General features: G+C 41.7%; 1 protein-coding gene across 1 annotated transcript in view; it reads right to left on the bottom strand.

Moving 5' to 3' along the window:
- MED1 (mediator complex subunit 1) overlaps window positions 1–24,738 on the bottom strand; it is a 1,231,128-nt gene that overhangs the window by 529,649 nt on the left and 676,741 nt on the right. The gene's annotated exons all lie outside the window — the stretch shown is intronic.

Genomic DNA, 24,738 nt, shown 5'->3' with positions numbered 1-24,738 from the left:
TCCTCCCAGTATGATATTCTGCATTACACACTGTTAGTGTTCTGAACTTCTTGCTCAATATTAAGTACAATAATAATCTAAACATATTTCTTTACTGAGGTGTCACTTAATCAGAAATAGAAATCACAATTTTTCTCCAGCTGACAAAAGTTTTTTTTTTTTTTTTAGGTCAATGGATTTATGATCTACCTCTCTACACTTCAGACTCATGGGCAGTAAAGGGCATTGCATGCGTCTTTACAGCTGAAATACCCTACTGCGTTAATTTTGCATCTAAGAGATACAGATCCACAGATTAGTACTAGGCTACCCTGTGGGAGAAACAAACTCTGCACCTTGTATCTGTAATGTAAACACCTTACTCATTATGCCAACCTCCCACCTGGTTCATACGTGTTCACTAGCCTAACAACTACAGAAGTTCTGGTACCCGTGATAAGCGTAAGTAGGAGCTTGGGAGGTGAAACATTTACGAGCAGGGGCCTAGGAGATGAACCATTTACAATTTGTCTGTGTCCATTACAGACACAGGTGCCAAGCCAGGGATGGATTTCCTGTTCCCCATTCAATTGCCCAAGTTACAAATGAATTGGGTTAAGGAAGAACTCTGCTTAACATGAATGGGGAGTCTGTTCCAGAGACCAGGTAAAGTAAACATGCATAGGTTCATAGCTAATTACTAAGCTAGCTGCCCCTCTATGGCATTTTAAGCCTAGCCAACTCTCTCCCAAGGGGGAGAATCAAACCCTGTATCTTGTGTCTGTGAGGCAAAGACCATAACAATTATACCAACCTGCAAAGTAAAAATATGTAGAACATCCTGTATTAGAACCCAGGACCATGTGTATGGCAGCCCTACACTTAACACCTGTTGTCACAAGAATGCTGACATGATCTGTTAAGAAAACTATGACCGAATACTGTCCATGGTTACAAACAAATGGTCACATATTGCCAAGTACAACCAGCAGTCTTATACAGCCATATGGATGTTCTGATTTTACCATTTATTTTATAAAAGTGTATATTTTGCATTTTTTCAAGCTGACATACTAGTTAGACACCACTACCATATTACTGGTGTGTTATGACATGAAAACCAAAAACAAAGCTACTCTATGAACTAGTAGAATTTTTCTAGGAAGTATTTGCTGTAATTTCTATATGTAACATATGCATATTTTACATGTCTTGAGAGGTTGATTCGTATTTGAGATTCTTTTGTCAATTTTTCTTTTAAATCAAGAGGTATTGTCTGGAAATTTAAATAATATATACTGATGAAATAGAAAAATATTTGTCAGTTGAATTTAGAGTGGAATTCAGGTCAGAATGGCCTGAGAGTATTGACCGCCTGTAACTTTTATAACAATTAGCTGAAAACAAATTTACAGCTTTCATTTTTTTTTTTTTTTTTTGAGTAAAATATGGACAAGCCAGCAAAAACTTAAAACTATATATTGTTGGCGCAATTTCAGACATAAAAGCATTTTTCTTTTTAATTCTATTTATTAAAGGATAAAATTAAAATGTTAATCTTTGATTAAAATTTTAAAAATACATCTTTTCCTTTTGAGATAGAAGCCTAGTCCAGTGATTTTCAGATATTTTTACAAACCACTTCAACATTTCATTAATAAATACTGAACCATTTTTGAAAAGAGGACTTTAAAACACAAAAAGGAAAATATACAAAAACAGACAGGATGCTTCAGATGGACCACCTGAAAATGTGCAGCAGTTAAGGGGTTAAATGTGCCATCAATAGTTTTGAATTTTCCATTATTCATCTGAAGATGTTCAGATATAAAGGATCATTCTTCAACTTTTGTAAAGTAAGACATGATTTTCTTTCTTCTGAGTTTCACTCCTCATTAGGCAGCGCCAGGGGAATTTCAGCACTCATCGGTCAGCTTCTTCAGCTCCTTTTTTGTACTAGTGTGTAGGCTTGCATCAGCTCTCTCTCTCTCTTCTGGCTTCAAGGTTACCACTCTTTCTTTGCATTGCTTCATTTTGTCTATACATCTGTACATTACCTTCTATTTAAGATAATTTCTTTTTTTTTTAAACAATTTTATTGATTTTAAAGAGACAAGTATAAACAATTACATATTCTTTTAACAAAAATATTTACAATTCAAAAGATGTTCACATAGGCATTCACATAATGTTTAACAAATAAAATGAAATTACTAAAACTATTTACAAAGACATCCTTTAAATATAATTATGTTGACTAGTATTTGATTTTTCCATATATATAATGCATAGTGAGGTTGAAATTTAATTTATATGTTATCGTTGTCAATCTCTCAACAAATTCTGTAAATTAACCCATAAAGTTGCAATCTGTAATTGACAAACTTCCATTAGAATTTTCTTAATATCATTACAGGAAGGAGAGGATTCAGATATCCAGTTCCTTGTTATAGCTTTCCTGGCTAATGCCTGTACTGCCCCAAAGTAAGGAATGTTTAACTTTTTTTTTTTTTTTACACAACCAGGTATGGGTGTATTGAAGAGTATTAATGATTTGGTCAAAACAAAATTATCTGTGAATACGGCTTGCAGGAATTCATTAATGTTTTTCCAATATACACTTAAAGCAGGGCTGTCATAAAACACATGGGTCCAATCAATGTTTATATTAGACTTGCATCTGTTACATATATTTTGTTTACCATTAATTTTGTTAATTAGTTGAGGAGTGTAGAAGGATCTATATAAAAATCTCCAGGAATATATTTTCCATTTAAGTGAAAGTGTTGTTTTCTCTGCAGATTCTAATATATTTGTTTTATCTAGATCCCTTGGAAGTGTGTTATATAAAAATAGTTCCAGAAATTAGCTGGACAACAATACGTTTCTTCTCTAACAAGTCTGTATTATAAATGCCATTTTGTCTGAATAAGTTTATGTTTAATAACTGAATTAAAAAAACTAGCAGTATACTAGTAACCTGTTTATTAGCAGGAGTAATCCGGTTACAAACAATAACAAGATTAAAGAAATTTTTATTAATAATTGGAACATATTAACAGTAGATGAAAAATTGGGAGCTATGGTAGGAGAACATCCCAAATTTACCTATAAAAATACGAAATCATTGAAACGCATGTTGTGTTATGAAAAGAATGAAAAACAAACACTAAGATCTATCAGAAAAGGAACTTTCGCTTGTAGGAGCTGCAATCAATGTCCCTTCATGTTAAATGGCCACAAGTTTGTACATCCAGAGACAGGAAAGGAATATGAGTTTAATAGTTATGCTGACTGCACAACATGAGATTTGATTTACCTTGCTATTTGTGGTAAATGCAACTCGTTCTATGTAGGAATGATGAATAGAACCTTAAGGGAACGAGTGAAAGAACCTATTTATGCAATAAATAGGGAGGATGAAAATAATGCGTTAGCAAAACATATCATAAACAAAGGCACATTACATAGTTTTAAATTCATGGTATTAGAAATGATATATATTTATTTATTATTTATTTTATTTATTTTACATTTGTTAACCGGGCTAGTCTAACTGGATATATTTCCATTTTCAGCAGAGGCCCGGGGAGAAAAGCTCCACATATAGACAACGAGGTATAACAAAACAGATTACACTCAGCTAGGACTTTGACAATGAAAATAATTACCAAAAGAAAAGGACTTTAAATTCCTAGACAATGTAAATAGCAACATGTTAAGGCTTATTACATCTTTTAAAACCAGGAAGAGAAAGTGCAAGACCAAGGAAGAGGAAACAATGATAGATGGAGAGAGCAGATTTATAAAAGATATATAGTTTCTGAAATAGAGTCATAGCCATATAGAGGAAAGATATAGGGGAGAGGTCCATAAAAGGTAGAGGAAGAGAACTAAGGGAGAAAGCAGGAGGTACAAAACAATAGGGACAGAAAAAAAGAGGGTTAACTAAGGAAATTAACTTTCAATCAGGATTAGAGCAGGGGCACATCCAGTGGCTTATAAGGTAAAGTCTAAGTTTTTGTTTAAACAGAACAGTAGATGCAATGGAAGTAAGTTCAGTAGGAAGTTGATTCCAGTGTTTACCAATGGAATTTGAGAAGAGGGAATCACCAGCTAGGTTGTTAGATTTGGTTAAGGTGACTAGCAGTTTATTAGATGATCGGAGTGAGTTCAGATTAGAATAAGGGGTTAAGATGTTAGAAAGTACAGGTGTGTTTTGAGGTTGATGGAAAGCTCTTTGGACAAACGCGAGTTGGGAAAGAAACAGCATGTTTGTCAGTTCTAGCCAGTTAAGTTGCTGCAGATTCAGACAGTGGTGAGTTCTGAAAGGCTTACCAGTAACAAATCTAGCTATATTGTTGTAAGTGGTAGACAGTTTGGAGAGATTGTTTTTCTTGAGGTTAGTATAGATTGGTGAGGCATAGAGAAGAGTAGAAATAAGGTGAGAGTGAGCAAGAGTAACTTTGGCTGGGGAGGTTAAGAAAGTTTTAATTCTATAGAGAGAGCCAAGTTTCCTGTTTACAGATTTAATGGTATTGTTGATATGACAGTCAAAGGAAAGATTGTTGTCAATCGTGACTCCTAGCAGTTTTGTAGTAGAGTCAGGAGATATAAGAGTTCCATTATTAGATAAGATAGTGAAGTCTAATGTAGGGGATTTGGTAGTAGGCCTAAAAAGTAAGAGTTTGTTTTTTTTTGCATTTAGGAGGAGGCAATGTTTTAGGAACCAAGTTTCAACTTTGGAAAATACAGTTCGAGTATTAGTTTGTAGTTCAGAAATGGATTTAGCAGAGCAAATTAGTGTGGAGTCATCAGCATATTGTATGCATGTAGCTAGGGGAATAGCTACTTGTAAGTCATTTATAAAGAGGGAGAAAAGAAGGGGTCCGAGAATAGAGCCTTGGGGTACCCCAAGTGAAATTGGGAGAAGAGATGAGAGTTTGTTATCCCAGAGGACAGCCTGTTTCCTGTTAGTGAGATAGGATCTAAACCAGTGGACAACCTTAGATTCTAAGGATATGGATTCAAGAATGTTTAAGAGGAGTAAGTGGTTGACCATGTCAAAGGCTTTGGACAGGTCAATAAAAAGAGCTGAAGACAGGATGTTATTATTGCGATTTTTGTTAATAAAGTCTGTGAAGGAGAGGAGAGCGGTAGTTGTGCTATGAAAAGGCCTAAAGCCATGTTGACAGTTAGAGAGAATGTTATTTGTTATTAAGTGGTTCATTAACTGATGGTGCACACATTTTTCCATGATTTTTGCAAGTGGGGACAAGAGAGCAATGGGTCTATAATTAGAATATTCATAGGAGTTACCTCCTTTATGTAAGGGTATGATGTGAGAAATTTTCCATATGTCAGGTATGGTTGCTTCATTTACAGTTCTATTAATAAGGATGGATATAGGGTAGGCTATTTCAGAGGCTGCTTTTTGAAGGAATTCAGATGGAAGCTGGTCTGCCAAGGGGGTACACGGTTTGAGTTTGTGGATACATTTCTGTATAAAGGTAGTGGAGATAGGTTGAAGCCTAAAGGTTGGAAGATTGAGGGATGTAAGGTCAGGGATACTAGTATTGTCACTAGAGACCCATGTCAATAAAGAAAGAGTTGAAAGTATTGGCAGTATCAAGGGAGGAATTCTTTTCAGACCCGGAAGGGGATGGGGTGGTAGTCTGTCCAGGGTGAAGAAGTCTGTTTAGGGTTGACCAGAATTTTTGAGGGTTATTGTGTTTTGCTTGCTGGAGATTACTATAATAATTCTTTTTATCAGAGAAGATAGCTGTTTTGGTACTGTTTCTTAGGTGCCTAAAGGTCTGTTGGTCTATGGGAGATGTGGTGGTTCGCCATTTTTTCCAAGATTTGTTCCTAAGTAACATTTTTTGTCTTGTATCTTTAGATAGCCATGGGGCAGGTTTAGATTTAATTCGGATGGAACGTTTTGGTGCATGATTATCTAGAATTTTTAGGAATGTGGTGTTAAAGTATACAACAGCTTCTTCAAGAGGGAAGAATTTACCTAGGATATAGGAATGCTAGGCTAGGGAATTATAAGAATTATACAGAGCAGAGAGAAATTAGATGGATATTAAGATTACAAGCAGATAGAGGGCTAGGACTCAATGATAAGGTGTCCATGAGACCTTTTCTAGAAGCTAAGGATCTTAAACATTAGAAAACACATAAGTATTATATAGGCATTAATATATGTGTTCTATATATATTATTTCATGTATTTCTTATTTTATATAAAAATTCTTCATATTTTTGATAAAAGTTATGATAAGTATACATTAGTATTGTCTGTTTATATATAGATTATATATATATATATATATATATATATATATATATATATATATATATACACACACACACACATACACAGTTTCTATCAGGTATGGCTGTATATACACGAAATATGTAGTGTTAAAGTATAGATACAAAGTCCTATACACAATAGTTTATACTTCATATGCAAGGATAAATGAATAGTTACATGCCATATTTTTATGACGCTATACATAAAAAGACGTTAATTCATGACAAAGTTATCCAACAAGTTTAAAAAGTTTTAAGTTTATGTGTATATATAGTTCCCAATACATATGGATTCATCAATACACATGATCAGATTTTTATATATTTTTTTGTATATATACATTTATACATTTTATGTACATATATATTATTTATACACTTTTATAAATGTGAGATTGTATTATACTTAAAATGCTTTAAAAATGTTTTAAAAAGGTTTTTAATGAATTATCCACAAGGTTTTTGAAGAACTATATTATTTTCATTCAATATTTATGAGCCGAACAGTGATTGGCTTGCGAATGAAATGTTAAAGCTTTTTAAATGGTACCAATTAAGTCAACAGTTAATAGTCTGATGAAGCATTCCCTTTGAATGTGAAAGCGCTTGCTGAATTTCAAGTCTATGGCCTTGTTGGATTGTTTTTTCATTTTATTTCTAATAGTCGGCTTCTTATTGTCGTGTTTTGGCTGCCTCTTTCAGTTCTGTTTTTGGGGATTTTATGGACATTTGCTGCAGCTGAGGAGCCTCTTCCTTGTCTTGGAAATTCTTTCAGTAATCCGGTCCATCTTATTTTGCAAAAATAATCTGAGGGATTATATGTTAAACCAAAGGGATTTGTCTAACTGATATTCACTTATCTGATCTACATCCTTAACCCTTTCTTCCGTGATTAGTTGGAACCAATACAAAAGACCTTTTTGTTTAAGCAAGGTAATTTTATCTATATCTAAGGATTGTAAGGATTCTTGAGTAAAGGCTATCGGGAAAATGGTAAAGAAAAGTTCCTTGTATCTTGTGTGTTTAAATATAAAATTTCTAAAGTTTATTAATATATTATGCAAGTAGCTAAATTAATATTTGGGTATGCTGTGCAACATGAAGTAATATTTAAGTATCCATTATAATGGATTGTTTATTAATTCTAATTTGTAAGGTTTCGATATTAACAGCATAGCTGAGGATTCCCAAAATATTTTCCATTTGGCCTGATATGATGCATCTAAAATTTGTGCTATGGATCTAATAATAGCTGCATTAGAATAAAGGTTCAAACCAGGAAAAGCTATGCCCCCTTTGTTCCAGCTATAAAGGTGGTATTTTGAGTGCTATTCCAGGTTTCCTGGGAAACCAAAAAAAACTTTAATAGCAGGAAATTGATCTTGTTAATGAAAACTTTATTGGGAAGTATTAAAATAGATTGTATAATATAGAGAATTTTAGGAAGGATCATCACTTTAATGATAGTTAACCTTTCCTCAGTTGTAAATATAATTGTACTCCATTTTGTTAATGTTTGAATGTTTACATAACATGTATAATAATTTAGTTTTGTGATTAATTTAATATCTTTAGCAAGAATGATACCTAAATATGTAATTTGATCTGTGATGTATTTGTATCTATGTCAATGTTTTTATTATGGTTTGAAAACGTCGGCAAGATCTTAGTTTCATTATCATTGAATTTCATTCCAGATATATTCTGAAATGTGTTAACAGCTTCAGGTAAAGCTGTTATGAAGTAATTATCTCCTTTAGTAGTGATGAGCACATCATCAGCAAATAAGAAGTTATGTACTTACCATAACGTTCCATGTTAGTTGTCTTCTTCTCGCCTTCTTTCTTACTGGATGGGTTTGGAGCCGAACCTCGGCTCTGACTTCGCCGAATACTAAAGCTAGAGAGCTATTTTTACCGGCTCGAGGCTATCCTATGTCCCATAATGCTAGGCGAAATATACCCAGATCTCGTTTGACAGCTAACACTATGGACAGACATGTCCCACCACTAGACAAGATAAAACTATGAGCTATGTAGAACTATAAACCCTACAGCCTGTCTTTCACCAGGGCTACCAAAGGGGAACAAGAGCTCTAGTTGAAGGGATAATCCTGGTGACAAGGAAAGTCTCATCCAATACTCTAGGTCTTTCCAGGCTAGGGGGATGGAGGGTGGGACGCAAGAAAGAAGGCAAGACGACAACTAACATGGAACGTTATGGTAAGTACATAACTTCTTAATGTTAAGTTGTCAATCTCACCTTCATTCTTGCTGGATGGGACCGCGGCTTGAAGTAGCTGGTGCCTGGTGGTGGCAGTAAGGAGCCAGTCGTCCAAATATGGAAACACCTGGAATCCTCGACGTCTCAGGTGAGCCGCAACTACTGCCATGCATTTGGTAAACACCCTGGGGGCTGTGGTGAGGCCAAAGGGCAGGGCTCTAAATTGGTAGTGACTGGCTCCCAGCCGGAAGCTGAGAAACCTCCTGTAGCGCCTGCTCATTTTGATATGGTAGTACGCATCCTGAAGGTCTATAGAGCACATCCAATTGTCCTGACCCAGAAAGGGAAGAATGGACTGTAGCGTGACCATCCGGAAATTTGTTCTTTGAACTGATTTGTTCAGTCTGCTGAGATCCAAAATATGTCTCCAGTCCCCTGTCTTTTTTGGTACCAAAAAGAATTTGGAGTAGATTCCAGATCCTTGTTGGTCTGCCGGGACTGGCTGGATGGCTCTTTTTAGAAGCAGCTTTGAAATTTCTAGTGCTGCTTGATCTCTCAGACCGGGTGGAACGTCTGGAAGAGGCCCTTTTGGTTGATGTGGGGTGTGGATAAAGGGGATTTTGTAGCCCTCAGATATGATCGACCGTACCCATCTGTCCTGCGTAAGAGAGCACCAGGCTTCTGGGTACAGCGAAAGTCTTCCCCCGATTGCCTCCAAAGGTGGACAGTCGGGCAGCTCCTCAGGGGTGCTGAAAGGGTTTTTCAGAGAAGGATTCTCTGCTACCCTGATTCTGCAAACCCCCCCTGTCCCTAGGGCGGCGTCTGTTGTTCCCTCCTCTGGAGGGAAGCTCACCACGTGCGTCCGGCAGAACTCCTTGAGGTTTGCAGAACCACATTTTCCCGCCTTTTTGACCCTTGGGATACGGTCTAGAAGGGGCGGAAAAATGGACTCCCATGGCAGAGAGAGTCTTGCCTTCTTGTTCGCACCTGGTTAAGGTATCCTTCACTTGAGGTCTAAAAAGAGCAGAACCATCAAAGGGGGTGTTAGTGAATGACGCCTTGAAGGGGTCAGCAAAATTGCAGAGCTGCATCCAGGCGTGTCTTCTTAGAGCAACACCCGTACCTGCGGCTCTACTCGCTCCATCAGCTGCATAAGAGATGAGCCGCATGAATAAGTTAACGATACAGTTCAGGGTCCCTAGCTGGGAGTTGATCTTTTCCTGAGACCCCACAGCTGCTGAGTCCTGCAATGTTTCACCCAGTTCCTTGAGAAGGTCCCTCTGAAGTCGGGTGAAATGGCATAAATAGTTCAGCGACCGCATAGCAAAGGTCGCTGAGGAAAACATCCACTTGCCGTACCTATCCATATAGTCCTAGATTCCTTAGGAGGATGGACAGGTACTGAAGGGTCAGCCAACTCCTTCTTAGTGGCTGCCGCCACCACCATGGCATCCACGGGGACACCCTTGGAGAGAAACTGGTTATCTGTGGGAGCAGCAATAAATTTCGTGGGCCTCCGGGGAGTTGGTTCCATAGTATCCGGAGCTGTCCATGCCTTCTGAGCCACCACCTCCATAAGTGGGTCGAAAGGCGGGGACACCCAGGAGGTGGAAGGGTGAAAACCGAAGGCATCCAGGTACACCGATTCGTCCTCGGATGGGTTAAGAGCAGACCAGTTCCCCCTCTGTTTGAGGATCTCTAAGATGTCAGAAAAGAAGACATCCTCAGAGGGGGACCCTTCCGAATCATCCAGGTCGGTGTCAGGTGTCACTGACTCAGGAGAGTCAACATGTTTCCTCTTACATGTCCTCTTCTGAGGGGGCTCCCCCGCAGGGTCAGGGGAGGCCTCGGAAGAGGAAGAAAGGCCCAATGGGGCAGCCTGGAGCATCGGTTCTCCTCGTTTGGGGTCAGGAGGGTAGGCAGGGGCTGAAGCAGGCATTGTAGAGGGAGGGGCCGAGGAGGCAGACCGTGGTGCCGGTATTGGAGCCAGCACTCCACCTCAAAGGCGCCCCTGTCAGGCAGGGAAGAAGGACCCAACTCAGAGGAGATGAGAGCTCCCCCCGGCACCGAGAGGGACGGCTCAGAGGCCGATGTTGGGGCCGAACTCACCTGCGCCGAGGCTCCGAGAGGGAGAGCGGGGTCGGACAAGGGTTAGATGCCACTCGCCCCCTCGGAGCTGACGAGGGAGTCTCAGCACCTGGATCCCTCCAAGGACGGAGCCAAGGACAGGATCGGAGCAGACGAAGGAACCAACAGGGGGATCAGTTCCAATGCCCCCACAGTACTCACCTCGACGACCACCGGCTCCGAACTCAGCAGAGTAGTCGGAGGAGGAACTTGAACGGGTGTAGGGGTAGCCCCTGTCTGTTGAGCCGTGCTATGGAGCAACTGGGCCAGTGCCTGCAACTTCAAAAGCCGGCTGACTACGCTCTCGAGGTCATGGTCCGAAAGCCAGGAATACCTAGAGGAATGAGATCTATGGCTCCGCTCCAACAAGAGGAGACTTCGGAGCCGATCTAATCAACTCGAGAGACGGAGACCTGGAACGCTTTCTGCTCGGGGATGGCTCCGACACTAAAGTCGGAGCTGACTGAGGTCTAGATGCCTCGGTTCCAGCCGGAACCGACGAGGCAGCAAGAGCACCGCTCGGCGCCGGCTCCGAACATGGAGCAGACGATTTGATGGGCATTGAAGGCTTCCCAGTCATGGTCTTGGCCGGGAAACCTTCAGGCTTTAACAAGCCTCTAAGAATGAGTTTATTTCTGCGCTCCTGCAGGACTCTAGGGCTAAAAGCATGGCAGATGGAACAAGAGTCCTGCAGGTGCAGAGGGCCCAAACAATACACACAAGTGTGACCGTCTGTCAGAGACATCCTCTGACAGCACGAGTCACACTTCTTGAAACCCGATACCTTAGTATCCTTAGACATACTAATGTAAAAAAATACAAAACACACTAACTTATAACAATAATTACAATAAGCAGAAAAGAGGGGGAACTACCGCTAAACAGAGGGACAGAATTCCACACACACATAGAACTAAAGGAAATCTGTACTACTAAGTGGGGGGGGTCAGAGGCCCAACCACCTTAAGGGTGGAGAAAAAGGGAGATTAGCAACTAAGAAGGGAGGGAACAGACTAGTCGCTAACTTCACTAATACTAAAGGGACAAAAGAGGGGAAAAAAACTAAAAAACTCTCTCAAAAGTAATTAATAATGATATACGACCCGGAGCCAGTGAAAACGCAAGCTCGCAGCTGAAGTGGCAAACGAGATCTGGGTATATTTCGCCTAGCATTATGGGACACAGGATAGCCTCGAGCCGGTAAAAATAGCTCTCAAGCTTTAGTATTCGGCAGAGTCGGAGCCGAGGTTCGGCTCCGAACCCATCCAGCAAGAATGAAGGTGAGATTGACAACTTAACATCTGAATTTCAGAAGTTATTTCATCACTTATTTCTAAACCTTATATGTTTTTATTTCCTCGTATATCATTAGCCCATGGTTCCACTATAAGAGTAAACAATAAGGGAGATAGGGGGCAGCCTTGCTTTGCTCCCTTAGTGATGGGTATTTGAGTCGATGTGTATGTTCCAATTTTGATATAAGCCAGAGTGCCTTTATAAAGGTGTAACAGTAGATTAATAAAATTATTTGAAAAGTTTAAACACTGTAATAATGTGAATATATAGTCCCAATGTACTGAGTCAAATGCTGAATTAATGTCAAGACTAACCAGAGACAAGTTTTTTTTCTTTCTGTGTGAATAATGAATTAAAATAAGAGACCGTTTGATGTTATCATATGTACTTCTATTAGTTACAAAGCCTGTTTGGTCATCATTAATTAACTGGGGTAAAAATGTTTTTAATCTGTCAGCATATATATTCATAAACCTTTTGTAGTCAATATTTAAGAGTTATGGGCCTATATGAGGTACATAATTTACGATCTTTACTAGATTTTAGAATGGGCGAAATAAATAAGAAGTTATGTACCTACCATAACGTTCCATGTTAGTTGTCTTCTCTCGCCTTCTTTCTTGCTTGATGGGTTCGGAGCCGATCCCTCGGCTCCGACTCGGCACTTGCTTTAGCTCGAGAACTCCTTTTACCAGCTCGAGGCAGCCCCATATCCCATGATGCAAGGCAGGAAGTACCCAGATCTCGTTTGTTGACAAAAGGGCAATAACACCAAGCATAAAATACTTCCCAAAGGAAGAAGAAACTTACAGATGGAAAAAGGACCAGGTCTGAATGGTCTTTAGCATAACAGTTTCTTATACAAGGTCTGTCCAGGCCAGGGGAAGGAGGGAGGGTCGCAAGAAAGAAGGCGAGAGAAGACAACTAACATGGAACGTTATGGTAGGTACATAACTTCTTAATGTTAAGTTGTCAATCTCGCCTTCATTCTTGCTTGATGGGACCGCGTCCCTAGCACCTCTATCCTGGGTGGCTCAATGGAACAAACTCTTGAGGACTGTAGAGCCAAAACTGGCTCTGTCCCTGGAGGCCAAGTCCAATTTGTAATGGGAAACAAAAGTGTGAGGAGTGGCCCAAGTGGCGCTGCACAAATAGTGTCCAAAGGTAGTCTAGCTTGAAAAGCTGTAGAAGTAGCTAAACTCCTAGTTGAATGTGCTTTAGGTTTTGAGCACAGCTGTTTTCCCCTGATCGTATAAATTTCAGTGATGACCGAAGAAAGCCATCTGGACAAAGTCACTTTAGAAACAGGTAGGCCTTTTTTATTATCCGCATAGGAAACAAAAAGTTGATCAGATTTTCTAAATTTTTTTGTTCTGTCCAAATAATATCTGAGCTGACGGTGGACGTCAAGATAATGTAGCTTTTGTTCAGCTCTATCTGAATAGTTAGGAAAAAATACGGGGAGATCAATGGATTGATTCAGATTGTTTTTTGAAGCGACTTTAGGTAAAAAGGATGGATTAGTTCTCAAAGATACTCTGTCTTTGTGAAAAATCAAATAGGGGGGTCGAACCGAAAGAGCATGAAGTTCAGACACCCTCCTGGCAGATGTAATAGCCACTAGGAATAAAGTTTTCCAAGAAAGATATTTCAGGGAACAAGAAACAGCTGGCTCAAGGGGAAGAATCAAGGATGTCAGCACTAAATTTAGATCCCACTGAGGAGGAGGATTCCTGATTGGAGGCTTTAGTAGGAAAATTCCTTTCAAGAAGGCCCTGCAGAGCCTATGGGACATAATATTATGATCTGCTATCCCAACATGAAAATTAGAAATAGCAGCCAACTGAACTCTGACTGTGGAAGAAGAGGAGCCTGCATGAAAAATCTCTGCTAAGAAGTCCAGAACTGCCTGAACAGGGGCAGTAAAAGGATCAATATTTTGGGCCTTAGCCCAATAAGAGAAACGTTTCCATTTGCTTGTGTAAATCCTCCTGGTAGAGGATTTTAGTGAAGCTACTATGATATCTCTAACTGGGTTAGAGATCAAAGGAAGCCTGGCTAAGGAAGGAAGTGGAGCAACCATGCTGTGAGGTTGAGAGAAGGGATTGACCGGTGCAGCTGACCGGATTGGTGAATCAGTAGATCTGGCACTGGGTCCAGATGCCACGGCTGCACCAAAAGGTGACGATGGAGGAACGGGAACCAAACTTGTCGAGGCCAGTAAGGGGCAATGAGAATCAATTTGGCTCTCAAAACGGTAGCTTTCTGGATCACCTGAGGGATCAGAGGAAATGGAGGGAAGGCATAAAGAAGTCCCTGGGGCCAAACCTGGGTCAGAGCGTCTCTGGGGATGGCCTGATAGAGGGAAGAGGCTGAAGAAGTCTGGACATTTGCTGTTTTGGGGAGTAGCAAAAGATCGCAACATGGACGACCCCATTCCAGAAAAATCTCTTCCGCTATGGATTGCTTGAGAGACCACTCGTGAGGCATGAGAATAGCTCTGCTCAATCTGTCCGCTATAATGTTGGTTTTCCCAGGGATATGCGTTGCTACCAGAAACCGATGAGAGGAGATCGCCCATTGCCATAGTCTGAGCGCTTCTCGACACAAGGGGTAGGACTTGGTTCCGCCCTGTTTGTTGATATACCAAACTACAGACATGTTGTCTGTGAGGACTGCAATTGTCCCTACGGGAAGAAAGTCATTGAGGGCTTGCAACGTTAAAAGCACTGCTCTCATCTCCAGGACATTTATGTGCAGATGGTACTCGAACGGTTGCCACGTCCCCATGAACCATCCTGCCCTGATAATGACCCCCCCACCCGATCAGGGAGGCATCCGTGGTGACAGTGGCTATCGGGGACGGAGGTACAAAGCACCTGCCTTGGTGAACCTGAGACGATGTGATCCACCAAGCAAGATGTTCTTTGCATGTTTGTGTCACCAGAATCTGGTGACGCATTGGGAGTTGCTGGTATGACCACTGTGTGAACAGCATCCACTGAAGGAGGCGCATGTAGAATCGAGCCAAGGGAAGAAGAGTAATGGCCGCAGCCATGAGACCTAATACCTTTAGAACCATTCTGGCCTGTACCTTCTTGCTGGCCAGAATGATCCTGACATGAGTCTGAATGTCTGAAACTCTTTGTTCTGTAAGGGTAGCTGACATCCGAACAGTGTTTAAGTTTGCGCCTATGAAGGTAATAGACTGGCAGGGCGATAAGGATGACTTTTCGAAGTTGACTGAGATGCCCAAATGAGAACAAAGGTCTATTGTGTAATCCCTGGCTTGTATAAGCTGATGCCTGGTGGTGGCTGACAGGAGCCAGTGGTCAAGATACGGAAACACCTGGAATCCTTGACGTCTCAGGTGAGCCGTGACCACTGCCATGCATTTGGTGAACACTCTGGGGGCTGTAGTGAGACCAAAGGGCAGGGCTCTGAACTGGAAATGACTGGACCCCAGCCGAAAGCGGAGAAATCTCCTGGAGCGTCTGTGAATTTTGATGTGATAGTACGCATCCTGAAGATCTATTGAGCACATCCAGTTGTCCTTCTGTAAGAAGGGCAGAATTGACTGAAGAGTGACCATTCGGAATCTTGTCTTCCTCACAGACTTGTTGAGTCTGCTGAGATCCAATATTGGTCTCCAGTCTCCCGTCTTTTGGGGACCAAAAGAACCTTGAGTAGATTCCGGCTCTGAATGGTCTATTGTAACTGGCTGAATGGCTCTTTTTGCAGTAGTTTTGCGATTTCTAACTCTGCAATGTCCCTTAGACCGGGTGGTACATCTGGAAGGGAACTTGAGGGAAGGGACTTTCCTCGAAAGGAATTATGTAACCCTTGGATATGATCGACTGTACCCATCTGTCTTGAGTGAGGGAATGCCAGGCTTCTGGGTACAGTGATAATCTTCCCGACTGCCTCCAAGGAGGGACAGCCGGGCAACACCTCAGGGATGCTGAAAGGGCTTCTCAGGAAGAGACTCCCTGTTGCCCTGGTTCTTGGACCCCTCTGCCTCTAGAGCGGCGTCTGTTGTTGTTACCCCTCTGCCTCTAGGGGTAAACTGACCACGTGAATCCGGCGTGACTCCTTGGGATTTACGGAACCACATCTTCCCACCCTTCTGTCCTTTGGGATAAGGCCTAGAAGGGATGGAAAACGGACTCCAACAGCAGAAAGAGTCTTGCCGTCCTGCTCACACCTGGTCAAGGTCTCCTTCACCTGAGGGCCAAACAAAGCTGACCCATCAAAGGGAGAATTTGTGAAGGACGCCTTAAAGGGATCCATAAAATCACATAGCCGCATCCAGGCTTGGCGCCTAAGAGCCACACCTGTGCCTGCGGCTCTACTCGCTCCATCCGCAGCATAAGATATTAGCCGCATGGAGGAGTTAGCAATGGAATTGAGGGTTCCTAGCTGCGAAGCAATCTTTTCTTGGGCCCCTGCAGCTGTAGGATCCTGAACTACTTCTCCCAGCTCCTTCAGGATATCTCTGGAGTCTGGTGAAGTGACAAAGATAATTCAGCGAACGCATAGCAAAGGTCGCTGAGGAAAACATCCGCTTGCCGTACCTATCCATGGTCCTAGAGTCCTTATTAGGAGGATGGACGGGCACGGAAGGATCTGCAAGTTCCTTTTTGGTGGCCGCAGCCACCACCATGGCATCAGCAGGGACACCTTTGGTAAGGAATTGTTTGTCACTAGGGGCAGTGATAAATTTAGAAGGCCTCCTAGGGACTGGCTCTACAGAGTCAGGAGCTGTCCACGCCTTTCGTGCAATAACCTGCATAAGGGGGTCGAAGGCGGAGACACCCAGGAGGTGGAGGGCCGAGATCCAAACGCCTCTAGGTATACTGACTCATCCTCAGAGGGATTGTTGGTGGGCCAGTTTCCCCTCTGTTTCAGAAGTTCTAGGATGTCTGTGAAGGAGACATCCTCAGATGGGGATCTAGGGATCCCTCTGACTCATCAAAGTCAGTATCCGAAGTGACAGACTCAGGGGAGTCTACATGCTTCCTCTTACAAGTCCTCTTCCTAGGAGGATCTCCCGAAACATCAGGAGAATCCTCGGAAGAGGGGAAATTCCCAATGGGGAAACCTGAGGCGGAGGATCTCTGGGTCCTGTAGCAAGAGAAGTGGCAGAGATGTCAACAGGTACAATAGAGGGAGGAGCTACGGGAAGAGACTGCTGACTGATACCAGTGGCCAGTACACTCCATCACCTCGAATGCTCCCCTCCCAGGCAGGTCCGAGAGAACCCGCTCCGAAGAGCTAGGAACTCCAGGGGCCACCGAAAAGGAAGTCTCCGAGGCAGATGTCGGAGCCGAGCTCACCAAGGCCGAGGCTCCAAGGGGAAGAGCGGGGTCGGACAAGGGTCCGATGCCACTCACCCCCTCGGAGGAGACCATGGAAGCCCGACCACCGAATCCCTCTAAGGAAGAGGAGATAAGAGTAGGGGCTGAAGGGACAGAAGGAGGTATCCGTCCTCCAGCCGAAGCAGTAACCATGCCCGAAGACTCCAACTCCAAACTCTGGGGTAGAGTCGAAGGAGGAACAGTAACGGGGTGTGGACCAACAGTCGTCTGCTGAGACGGACTGTGTAGCATTTGGGCCAGTACCTGTGACTTGAGCAATCTACTGACCACTCTCTAGGTCATGATCTGACAACCTGGATGACCTTGAAGATCGGCTCCGATGGCTCCGTTCCGATAGAAGAGGCGGCCGAGCCGAAAGTCTCGGCTCCAAGGAAGGAGACCTCGACCTCTTCCTGGAATGGGCCATCGGAGCCGATACTACTGACCCTGTCGGCACCGATTTCTCGGAGCCGGCAGAACGTCTCGATGTATCGGCTCCAGCCGGAGCCGATACAGCCACCAAAGTAACGGTGTCGGAGCCGATCGGAGCTGACACCGATGCCCGTGCCATGTGGGTGTCGGAGCCGATCGGAGCCGACACCACAGTGGTCAAAGCAGATTCGGCACCGATAGCCATCGGCGCCGAAAGCTTTGTGGATCCAGAATCGGCTCCAGCCGGAGCCGATCTCGACTCTATACGAGTCGGAGCCGAGGCCGCAGGCTTAGAAACAGAAGCCTGGGCCTTGGCAGTTTTGGTTGATTTTTGTGGGGCCGACTTAGCTGGAGAGCCCTCCGGCTTAAGAAGACCCCTGAGAATCAACTTATTGCGTCTCTCCTGCAGGACTCTCTGGCTGAAGGAGTGACAAATAGCACAGGAGTCCTGCAGGTGAAGAGGGCCCAAACAGTACAGGCAAGAAGTGTGACCGTCTGTCAGAGACATCTTCTGACAGCACGAGTCACACTTCTTAAAACCTGAAACCCTCTCCTTAGACATGGTGCCTAAACACAACAGACACACACACCAGTCAAATTAAATTAAAGTAATACCAAGAGGTATTTAGTAAAAAACACCAACACACACACCCTAACAGGGGGGGGAAGGGATAGGGAAAATTGACTGACTAAAAATTAAAAGAGACAGGGATTTCTGTCAGAAAAAGGTTAAATTTAAAATTAAACTATCAAAAATTAGTTTTAACTAAAAAAGGGGCTTAAATATCACAAATGTGAACAACTTACCAGGAGCTGGTAAAGAGAAGACCTCCCAAGCGAAGCGGCAAACGAGATCTGGGTACTTCCTGCCTTGCATCATGGGATATGGGGCTGCCTCGAGCTGGTAAAAGGAGTTCTCGAGCTAAAGCAAGTGCCGAGTCGGAGCCGAGGGATCGGCTCTGAACCCATCAAGCAAGAATGAAGGCGAGATTGACAACTTAACATTGTATAGTTAACCCCTTTGGGAAAAAACATGTATCCGTGAATTACCATATAGGTGGCAGTACACTAAACCCTGAAAGTGTGATGAGACTTAGGGACACAGGTGGACAGTGGTCTCACCTTCGATAACCACATCGCCACAACAGTCAGGAAATCCTATGTGGCACACTTCATCACTAAGGGCTTTTCATCCAGAAAAAAGGAGGTCATTGTCCCACTGTACTCATCCCTCATTAGACCCTTTATAGAATATAATGCCCAGTTTGGTATGTACCTCTCAAGACATCTGCAACAACTGGAAAGGCCGCAAAAATACCTCACTAAAAGAATCACAGGCCTAAAGCAGATGCCCTACGCTAACCGTCTTAAAAAACTCCAGCTATACTCGTCGCATATGGTCTACTCAGAGGCGATCTCTGCTTAACATACAAGGCCATGTCAAACCCAGAGCTGTTGGATATGCTACACTTAAAGAAATTCCAATCCCTCAAAGCCACACACTCCAGGGATCGAAACCTTGTCATCACAATAAACAAAACATGCTGGAGGGATAGGTTCCTGACCCAGAGACTCCCCAGACTCTTGAACAGATTGCCCATACATGCCAAGCAGAGTGCCTCTTTGGCCTTCTTCAAAAGGAACCTTGACGATTGGATTGGAGAAAGGAAATTCAACCCGGGGATCACGTCAGTCACCCTGCTAGACAGGGGTCCAGGGGAAGTAAACAGTGTGGGAAGAAATAGCCAGGAAATTGTTATGGCTAGGCTTGTATAGGCCCTAGGGCTGATAGCCTAGTATCAACCTATGAACCTATAAGTATAGGGAAAGTTCATGTGTGTGACATCTGTAAGCTTCCCATAGCCTGCTCACACACACAGCAAGAGTCTGAGCTACCCATTACAACCAAACAGTACCATACAGCTTCAAATGTAGCAGAAAGCATTTTAAATCACACAGCCACATTAATCCATTTAACATTCACATAAATAGATATATATAGATATATCTAAACTGTAAGAGAGTTCACTTGAGTCTTAGTAGAATGCTGAAAAGTTATCAAATCATATCACCATATGAATTTAACACAAAAGTTTTAAATTCTTAAGGTATAAACTATAAAATAAAAAACAGTGTTCAGTGTGAACATAGAATGACAAATGATTGTGTAGTGAATTTTTATTTACTTATATCTATGTATATTGAATTGATCTGACTAATTAGTTTAAATTAGAGATTATAGATGGAATCTAGAATGTTTATATATGAGAAGTAATTAATTTACTAACACAGTGGCTCCATTTGTTTACCCTTCAATCTTGAAATATATTTATAACAATACCCATGACTATACATTTACCATTAGTATAAACTCTTAGCTCAGTTTAAGTAAAAAATGAAATTGTGTGTATACTTAAGGTTATATGTGAATGGGATGGAAAAATGAAAAAGCAGGCTTACCTTGTAAGTGAAAATATCAACAAGTAATTAACACCGTGACAATGTTTCCAGAAAAACTGCAAACATAAATATTTAAGTCACTTGTTTTAGTCTTTTTTGTTTCTCCAAAGTCTTCCAAGTGGGATTAGATGCCATTCCCTTAAGCGTGGGATTAGCCCATTCCATCTCTGCTATTTTTTTCCAAGACCTTATGGACTTTTACATAGTTCAGAGCTGATTCCAGGTCTTCAAATATTTTGGGAACATCCGATGAAAATATCTTCAGCTTCGCAGGGAACAAAAGGTGTAGTTCCACCTGTGCTCTCTTCAGTTCCTTTATCAAAGGTAATATTTTTCTTTTTGCTATAACTGCATATGAATAATCATTGTCAAAACGTATTGTAGCTTCATTTAATTTAATTGGTGCCTTGGACCATGCAGTTTTTAACACTAATTCTTTACCAGAAAATGAGAGAAATTTGACAATGATAGATCTAGGTTACTTTTAGTTAGCTGTATCCACTGTAGCAAGAGAACGATGTGCCCTAGCAATACCAAAGGACATAGCTTTAGTGAGATCAAGAGTTTTAGGTAACCAAGTGGTGAGAAACTTAGTCATATTGTTCCCTTCAATGCCTTCTGGTAGTCCAAATATTCTTACGTTGTTGCGTCTAGATCTGTTTTCTAAATCATCTAACTTATTTTGTAGAAGAGTGCTCTGTTTGAGCAGGAATTCCACATTGTCTTTTTCAGTAATTCTCCCATCTATATCATTCAGTGCCACTTCAATACCCGTTAGAGTTTTTTGTTGTAGTAAGTCTTGGAGTAAATCCATTTGTTTGGTAGTCTTCTCCTTGAAATTATCTATTTTATGTATCCAGCTTATTAATTTTTGTGGCAAGATCCTGTATATTTGTTATCAAAGTCTGAATCTCTCTTTTGAAGCTGGAATCCTGGTTACTGGATTTAGTGAAGCTCATGATGAATTTCTTCAGATGAGAGGTTATCCAGGAATAATTTGACAGGAAAACCTGCCTTTACTTTTTGTTTTCAACTAGATATTATTACAGATGAAATTAAGTTCTTTCAAATCATGTATAAAAGTATTTTCAATTTTTAGTTTGAAGGCAGAATTCCTGTCAGAATAATATTTCTTTAGTGGAGCTGTTGAAATTTGCTGCTACTCAGAGCCCATCTTGGCCACACCCCCTCTATTTAAGATATTTTCTGAACATATATAGACTAAGTCTCACTGCATTTGTTTGACTGTATTTTGTAATGTAACTTTCTGGATGTAAAGCTCCCTGTTGTCATATGATTCTGATATTATGACAGTCCTCTGCATACGAAGACAGTTCCATTACATCTGGATGAGTCCACATGGGTAACAGCTTCATCTGGACAAACAAGCCATTAAAAGAAGCATCACCCACATGGGTAATAGCTTCATCTGGACAAACAAGCCATTAAAAGCATCAGTCAGAAAAAAGATATTTTTAATGCAGCAAGAGCCCCTGTATCATTCATGCGGAGGATTTGCTTACCACACCAGTCTTATGTTTACTAACTCCAAGATGATGCAACCCAAAACTTAAAAACACTTGACGCAATAATATAAATTGCACTGGCAGTTATTCCCATTTCAATGTAGACCGTGAGGAATGTATGGTTGACAAACTTAGACCTTGTCCAGTTTACATGTGATCAAAGGTACAAAGCTGCCTTCCAAAATGGCTGCATGCTGATCAACAGCTTGATTTTAACTCTATGTAAAAAAAAAAAAAAAAAAAAAAAAAAAAAAAAAAAAAAAAAAAAGAAAGAGACAAGGGACAGAAACTCTAAGTCTTAGTAAATTCATTTACTGGCAATTAAGTAGACTGCCTGAATGCCAGGAAAGAAGAAGCTGAAAGAACCTGAAATAAAATCAAATGGAAAAGGTGAAAAGAAAACAATGACTGGGAAAAAAATACTGCAACCGTTTAGCTAAAAGCAGTTTAAGCAACAGCTTTGGTATAGGACATGGCTTCCAGTAATCTATTGACAGAAAATAGTCAAATGTGCTCAGAGCTGATTAAAATAGAAAACACTGAAGGAGTATAGCAACTCAAATAATAAAAGGCTCGAAAAATGGAAACAAACAGCTTTTCAGATGAATTGATAAAACTGCAAAAATGAGGGATTGAAATGAAAAGGCTGGCTAAATATGAGATTGCTCAAGAACAGCTGTTTCAAAAAAATGGTAGAGTTAAAAGACAGAGAATGTAGGAAATCTTGAGATTTGCTACTGTACCAGAGAAACTGGAAGGACTGTACAGTTGTGTAAAATCTTGCCATCAATAGATGTCCCCCTCTTCATTGTTGCTGTATTAATCGCATGTGGCATCACCTGCCAAGGATAGTCCAACGTCCAGCCAGTATACCAAAGCCTTTACATTCTCTCAGTGTCATACATCAAGTGTATGCTCCCACACAGGCACAGTGTATAAAGGTGATATACACAATACTCGGAACTGAAGTGCCCCGGGAGAACTACAGTAACCCTAGAAGAAAGGAGAATGGAAGAGCAAAACAAGAGAGAAACAGTGCAAGAAGGCAGAGCCCTCGGCCAGCAAATGTTCCCAACAGAAGACAGACAGAAAACTGAACAGGATGGAGTATCTGAATACCGCAGCAGTGAAATGGACAACACCTACTGTTATGGTAAAATTTTATAAGCTCTTTTGCATCCTTTTGACCACTACAGTATTCATCACATGTAGAAGATTACAAAAACTACTTAAAAGGATGGAAAAAGGAATGCACATAGGAGCCCTTCACAAACTCATTAAGGAAAGACCTGGCAAATCCTGCCCTGGCTCTGGAAAGGACACCAAACTTGTAATGTTTAGTAAAAGTGGGAACAAAGAACCAAGCAGCAGCTTCAAGGATGGATACAGTATCCAAACCTTTAAAGAAAGCTCCAAAAGAGACTACTGCTCTCACAGAAAAAGCTCAAAGTAAAGCAGAAAGCTGTTGACCATGAAAGGAAATAAAGAAATATCCTTAAATCCAGGAGGAGATGGTTTTCTTAGAAACCACTAAATCCAATGTCCTGGTATGAAAATAAACAAAACACTCAGATATGAGGACAGCCTATGTCTTATCCAAACAAAACCTGGTCTAATGTAGATCCAAAGTTTTTTTTTTTTTATTTATTTAACATTTAACTGGGAAAGTCCAACTTGGAACGAAGCCAATTTTCAGCGGAGGCCAAGGGATGCATGTCTTTGTAATGTGAGAGGAAACTGGAGCACCCGGAGGAAACCCACACAAACACAGGGAAGACGTGCAGACTCCGCACAGAAGGCACTCCAGCCAAGAATAGAACCAGAGAGTCTTTTGCTGTGAAGCGACAACGATACTGCTGCACCACTCCACTGTCCAATTCCATAAGTGTGAATAACTTTAACTGCATATTGCAGAGAAGGAAAAAAGGAAGGGAGCTAGGCAGACTGATTAAGCAACAACTGAATGACTACCTTAGAAATAAAAGGATTAGTGCACAGAGACATCCTGTCCCTCTGAAAAAACAAAAAGGAAGGACTCGCCATGAGAGCCTGAAGTTCAGAAACGCTCTCTGCTGAAGTAGCAGCAACCAACAAAACAGTCTTCAAGGTGCAGTGTTCCAAAGAGGAAAAAGGAGGCTCAAAAACAGCCTGGGTCAAATTTTCATCAAAACTGAGGTCCCTAAGAGGAGGAATACGTTTTCTTGGGGACGTTGAGGTGAGGGATGTCTCTAAGGAATTTTGACCTCAAAATGAGAGGCCAACTATGGGCTCAAAAGCAGATAAGTAGAGAATGATGACAAGTGAGCTTTAAAGAGAATATGCTAAGCCAGCATGCAGCAGTTCACAGAAGTAAAAAAAGGAAAGGGAACCCCTCTGAGAAGAGATCCGGGTGATGCTTGAGACATCAAACATAAAATCTCTTCCATTTAGCCATATAGGACTTCCTAGTAATGGGTTTCCGGGCCTTCTGCAGAACTCTAAGAACGTCCTCAGAAAAGTGGTGTATAAATGTGTTCAAAACCCTATCATCCAAAGTGTCAACTGAAAAGTTAAGTGAAAATGAATGAGACCCTCCCCCCCCTGTTTTGTGTGAGACGATTCATCTGGTGAGGTCATTTGCGATGACTGCCTCTGGACAGGTCAAAGAGAAGGGGAACCAGTGTTGTCTGGGACAAAAGGAAGTCACCAGCAATATTACAGGGGAATCCTTCCTGATCTTGTGTAGAACCCTGAGAAACAGAAGAGGGGGAGGGGTAAGCATATAGGAACATTTTCTTCCAAGAAAAGGACATGGCATCCACCTTCCAAGAGAAAGGACTTGGGATTCTAGCAGAAACCGGGAAGCTGTGTGCGCTTGGGGGGGGGGGGGCAAAAAGATCCACTCAAGGGATACTTCACAGATGTATTATGTCCAAAAACATCTCTCTGTGAAGCATCCATTTGTAAGGTTGTCTCCTGGACCTGCTCAGGGAGTCTGCGACAAGGCTGTGTTCTGAAGGGATGTAGACCACCTGAAG

This window comes from Protopterus annectens, chromosome 13.part0 (assembly GCF_019279795.1).
Source record: "Protopterus annectens isolate FY-2018-M chromosome 13.part0, PAN1.0, whole genome shotgun sequence".
In the NCBI taxonomy this organism is placed as follows: domain Eukaryota; kingdom Metazoa; phylum Chordata; order Ceratodontiformes; family Protopteridae; genus Protopterus; species Protopterus annectens.
The sequence above is the reverse complement of the archived record's forward strand: the minus strand, read 5'-3'. Positions and strand labels throughout refer to the sequence as shown.